Source organism: Taudactylus pleione, unplaced genomic scaffold, assembly GCF_031769625.1.
Source record: "Taudactylus pleione unplaced genomic scaffold, aTauple2 ptg000444l, whole genome shotgun sequence".
Classification (NCBI taxonomy): Eukaryota; Metazoa; Chordata; class Amphibia; order Anura; family Myobatrachidae; genus Taudactylus; species Taudactylus pleione.
This window is the reverse complement of record NW_028284846.1, coordinates 1,197,501-1,203,663: the sequence shown is the minus strand read 5'-3', so window position 1 is coordinate 1,203,663 and position 6,163 is coordinate 1,197,501.

Genomic DNA, 6,163 nt, shown 5'->3' with positions numbered 1-6,163 from the left:
TGCATACTGTGGGTATTCCATTATCTGTTGAACCAGTTAGTTTTTTATGTGATGATAGTTTAAATACTTTGTTGCAGAGAAAATATACATTGTTACAGTCATAGACTAACAGTGTGTGTGGGCATTACATTCAAATTCTTAAAGAAAGGTATATATATAATGTTGGAAGACTTTCCTTCCCAATAATGTTAGACATGTTCATATCCATTTCTCTGGAGATGACAGGGAGACATGCAACCACAACATGTACACAAATTTATAATAATGTACTTATGTAAATTGTGTGTTCATGTCCTAAAAATAAGACATGGAGGCACAGATGAAATGATTAAATTAAAGAGAAACAGTGCCAGCAGACTAAGGGGTCTACTTATGAAGCAGTGATAACTTCTTTTGCCAAAGGAAGGTGTTATCACTGCATTCTGCTATTTAACAAGAGGGCTCCTGCAGAGGTAAATTTTCCTGTAGTTCCACTATTTTTGTTGGTTACCTCAGAACTTATGGCCTATTTCAGAAGCCGGACGTACTTTTTGAGGCACTCAGTGCCTTTCACATGCAGCGGCTTTGAGCCGTTTTTTAATGGGGGGGGGTTTTCTTGGCATGCACAGCAGGAAACTGAGAAAAGCCTGCTGCAAGTGTGAAAGGAAATATTGTTTCCTATAAACAACCACTGGCTTGCAGGGATGGCATGGGCACTGCATGGCAGCCATCCTTCTCAGTTGATATTCGCGACTATAATACAGTGACTGTGCCGTGCCTTGGCCATCTGGAAGGAGCCACCCACTTCCTTCATTAATTACATTTAACACCCGGCAAAAAACGGGCGTTTTTTCGCCGGCCGGCCAATAAAAACGCCTGTTTTTTCGCCGGCCGGCCAAAAAACGCCCGTTTTTTCGCCGGCCGGCCAAAACCGGCAAGTGTGAAATATCTCTATGAGGCCTGTGGTGTCTGACAATCAATCAAGCAGCAGAAAGCTTAATTAGAGATGCCCGTTTATGGGGGAAATGCGAAGCCAGAAAAGCATTGCAAGATCCCCTACAGCCAAATCAGAAGAGCACGTTGCTGGACTTTGTCAAAGGAAAATTCATCTGCTTTGCAGCAGGTTTTCTATTGAAGGAGCCCCAAATTAATACATTTCTCCTAGCAAAATGCCACTCTCCGACCAATGTGAAATTAAACCCTAAGTAGATATATTTGATATTTCCTAAACTATTTCAAAAATTTTACTCTGATTTTGTTGCTAAATTTCACAAATTTTGCTGGTCGAATTTGGCCTTACATGTTTGTCATTCATTCCTACTTCAGCGGAGCAACACAGCAGAATTAATTGACTCTCGTCATCTCAGGTATATTCATAGACTCCAATTTTTTTTAATAAGGGCTCTCACTCTCAAAGCCTGGTATCCAGCTCCATACAGAAAAAGGCTACACTATTCTTCATCCTAGACTACAATGCCATACAGGACCAAACTGTACTATTGTTCATCCTAGACTCTAGCTTCCTGCAGTAACAAACTATACTATTCTTCATCCTAGACTCCAGCTCTATGCAAGAACAAACTATTATATTCTTCATTCTAGACTCCAGCTTCATGCAACAAATTATTTTACTCTTCATCCTAGACTAGCCTCATGCAGGACCAAACTATTTTATTCTTCATCCTAGAGTCCAGCTGTATGTAAGAACATACTATTTTATTTTTAATCTAGACTCTAGCTTCATGAAGGACCAAACTATTCTATTCTTTATCCTAGACTCCAGCTCTATGCAAGAACAAACTAATCTATTCTTTATTCTAGACACTAGCTTCATGCACGACCAAACTATTATACTCTTCATCCTAGACTCCAGCTCTATGCAGGAACAAACTATTCTATTCTTTATTCTAGATTCTAGCTTCATGCAAGAACAAACTATTTTATTCTTCATCCTAGACCCTAGCTTCATGCAGGATGAAACTATACTATTCTTCATTCTAGACTCTAGCTTCATGCAGGACCAAACTATACTATTATTCATCCTAAACTCCAGCTCTATGCAAGAACAAACTATTCTATTGTTCATCCTAGACTCCAGCTCTATGCAAGATCAAACTATTCTATTCTTTATCCTTGACTCCAGCTTCATGCAGGATCAAACTATACTATTTTCATCCTAAACTCCAGCTCTATGCAAGAACAAACTATTCTATTCTTCAGTCTGGACTCCAGCCTACTGGTGGTAAGTGCATAGTGCGGGAGACCTCTATGACACACACACAAGGACATCCAAAACCCTGATGACTACCTTCATGGTGAGGGAGACATAAGGTGTGCACACCATATGGGATGCCCCCCCCCCTTCCTCAGCAAAGGTCATCTAGCACATCTCAATCCATGTCCTAATAGAACAAATATATAAGAATTTTGTTTCACGACTATTTTCTTTTATTTCTTTTGTATTAATTCACCCCATGTAAATTACAATTAATTGATTCTCTTATATAACTTTTTTTAATAAATAATTAACTGCTTCCTTATTGTAGTGAAACAAATTGTCTCTTATATTAAACCAATTATCCATAGAGCATAGAGTTAAGGATAATGCTGTACATGAATATATGATATGAATACTTATTAAAGATGCTGTTTCATTTTAGAGGACCCCTTTTTTATTAAGCACTCCATGTTGCACTTTGATAGGGTCTCCACTACCCTGTTGGAGTTGCCTTAAAATTAAGCTTCACCCCTAGAACTGCCGTTAGCAGTAAGCAGTGGGGAGGTATTGTCAATGCTGGTAGAGTGAACCTTCCCAAAACATTCAGCTGTTGGGATGGCTCCTGGAGAGTGTTTATTGAATGCCGAACCTATTTGGCACTTTAAATCTCCCAACTGCTTCTGCCTGTACCATTCATTGAGCCTCTTCCGTATGTCAAACATGGTTATTTTTCAACTTACAGTAGCTTAGATAGCAATAGGTGCTCTACACGGGAGTGTGTTACTAAAAAGGGAAGTTAAAAATAATTTCACTGTTACTAAGTACCTATACAACTCCTTAAACTTCTTCATTGCTAGATGTACACAGTCTGGATGTATCAATGTGCAATTGTGTATTCGTTTACTTAGAAGTTAGATCTTGTATCATTATCACTTGTGCCAACACTTTGAATTGTTTTTACTTTGAGTTATTCTATTATACTTGAAATGTTAAGCACTGATTTTTATCTCAAAAACACAACTTGGAATACATTGATACTTTTTAGATAAGCATGGCTTGTGATAATGTTTTTCTAATCAGGACTAGTGCAGACTGGCCAGTTCTGTTGCCATAACAAACTCTATTCACCGATACATCCCATACATTGATTACAGTTTTGACCACATTTATCCTCAAATTGCAACAAATAGCCCCATTGGTGTGCCATAGACTTTGCGACTTAGACAAACCATTCTGCCAGAGACTTTTTCCCAAAATATTTGTCTTATTTGCATCGCTAATGCAACAAAAGTACAATGCCAGGGTACGCTGAACACTGACACTGCAGTTCATGTAGCTTCCATGTGTGACTCAGTCTATAGTATGTGTAATAAGGCAAAAGACAAAGGTCCAATACGAGTGACCAATGCCATGCCTTTTGCCATACATTGTTATGCTCAATCTGCAACTTTATACTAGAGATAAGCGGTTCTGTTTTGGCTCAGATCTTCCCGTCAACTATAGATCTCTGAGTGAGGCAAAACATCATCTTTTATGGACAAAATGTCATCTTTGGCCATGAAAGATGATATTTTGCCTTGTTCTCAGATGCAAACTTGGCGGGAAGATCTGAGCTAAATCTAAACTGCTCATCTTTACTTTATACTAATTTATTTGCGACAAAAATACTATTCATATAACACTGTTAGTGAATACGTATGCAGCTGCAATGTGAATAAGATGCAAAATTCAAGAAAAAGTACAAATTTACAAGAATCGATACCTGTGGCAGGACGTCTAAGTGGTGCCATGCTTCTTGCACCATATGGCACAAAAACACTAGATGTATGAGGACACATCTGTAATACCTGCAGAATGTATGCCGTTTTTCCAATTGTGAATGCTGGCAGCTATGAAATATAGTAGCAGTCTCATACTTAATGACGTTAATCTGTCCGCCTATACTTAAGCCAAATGTTGTTATATGAGATCCCTGATGCCTCTACCACATATACAGTAAGAAGCATCTTCTCTAAAGAACATTTTAAAATCAAATGTTTTTATATCTGAACTAATTTGTATACTGAACTAGATCTGTGTATCATATTACCTGTAGCATCTCCTTATTCAGAGCTGTATGTTTAATTGCTGTAAAACATCTCCATGTTATGTTGGCAAAATATTTGTCGATATGGTCAGATTTTTTTTAATTACCAAATTTGCTGAACAATGTACTCTTTCTGAGACCATAAAGATTGATCGTGATCAGTGATGGCAACCTGATACCCTTCAGGGATGTCAAAGGACATCCCTCAAACCTTCATAAGGGCCAAACATTACTCTTAGTCGCAGCAGTAAGTCAAATTAATACATTTAATCAATGAAGAGACCTATCTGTAATGACATATTTGCAAGCCTTTTAAATGCATGTAGTACAAAATGTCAACATGAATGGGATGTCAACATGTCAAATGTCGGTATTCACAATTCGGTGTTCGATTGATATTGTAAATATCCCTAACCCTAAACCTAACCCTAACCGCAGCCTATACCTAACAATAAACCTAACCTTAACCATAACATCTGTAAAACCTCAGCTGTCGACAGTCACTATTTTGACACTGTGTCATCGTTGACATTGTTGAATGATGACACCATTTTAATCAAGCATTGCAAGCTGTAACAAACAACTATGGTAATGAAGTAGGGGGCTGCATATGAAGGCTTGGCGCGCCACATGCTGCCCCAGGGCCACCTGTTGCCCATCACTGCTCTAGATGGTCAGAATTGAATCCAATGTAACTGGCCAATGATCTCACCACTGCATGTGTGTGGTCATTTATTAACACAGTAATAATAAGTGATAACATACATTCAGAACAGCGCTTCAACGACCTGTTGTCTGCAATTTGGCAGTCCACATACATAGCCATATTGAACACAATCCCAGTCACTCAGTGAATGGGATGGAACACCAGTTTGCAGCACTGTGATCATCACTCCAACTCTATGGAATAGGGAATGAATAACCGAAAATGAGAAGAGCCCATTACATTCAGAATAACAGAAATTGTACTATGCTGTTGGTCACTTTTGAAAAATAGGGACAAGCTGTTCAATTAGCATTCTCAACTTAGATTTTGATTTCCAGAAAGCTGCTTTAGTCATTGGCTACAACTTAAACATACTTGAATCATTTTGCTTTGTAAGTTTATTGCCATCTCTTGTGTTGTCATGCTGCTAGATTTGTGCTGATGTGTCTAGATTCTCCAAAGTACATGGGTTGAGTAGCAAGATAGCAGTGTTTGCAGAGTAAGAGAAGTTTGCACTAGATGAGAGGCGTATTGCAAGCTTAGTGCATTCCTTTCTAAGTATAAAATGGTAGCACCAGGGTACCGAGCTCGGCATTTAAAGGATGTTCCTTACTTTATTGAAGAGAGCACAACCATTTCACTGTTAAAAAAATTTATATATATTTTACACCAGCTTTTAGCTGGCTGATATTTAAGTCTCATCCTATACTTTTAATGTTACGCATTTTCACCTTTCTGCATAATTTATTAAAGTAGATGAATTTTAGGTGCATTTCTTAAAATGTCAAAAGGAGCTACAAATACACAAAGTGCTAAATGGGCCAAACAGAACTGTATATTCAGAGTAAAACAAAAAAAAAATAGTTTAATAATAGTTAAATAATTATTAAACTACAGCCATAAATTTGCCTAATATTGTGTAGGTTCCCCTCATGCCACCAAAGCAGCTCTGATCCATCAGGCAATGAACTCCACAAGACCTCTGAAGGTGTACTGTGGTATCTGGCACTGCGACGTTATCAGCAGAACCTTTAAGTCCTGAAAGTTGTGAGGTGGGGTCTCCATAGCTCAGTTTTGCTTTCCCAGCACATTTCAAAGATGCTCAATCGGTTTGAAATCTTGGGAATTTGGATGCCCAGTCTTGAACTCTTTGTCATATTCCTCAACCATTCCT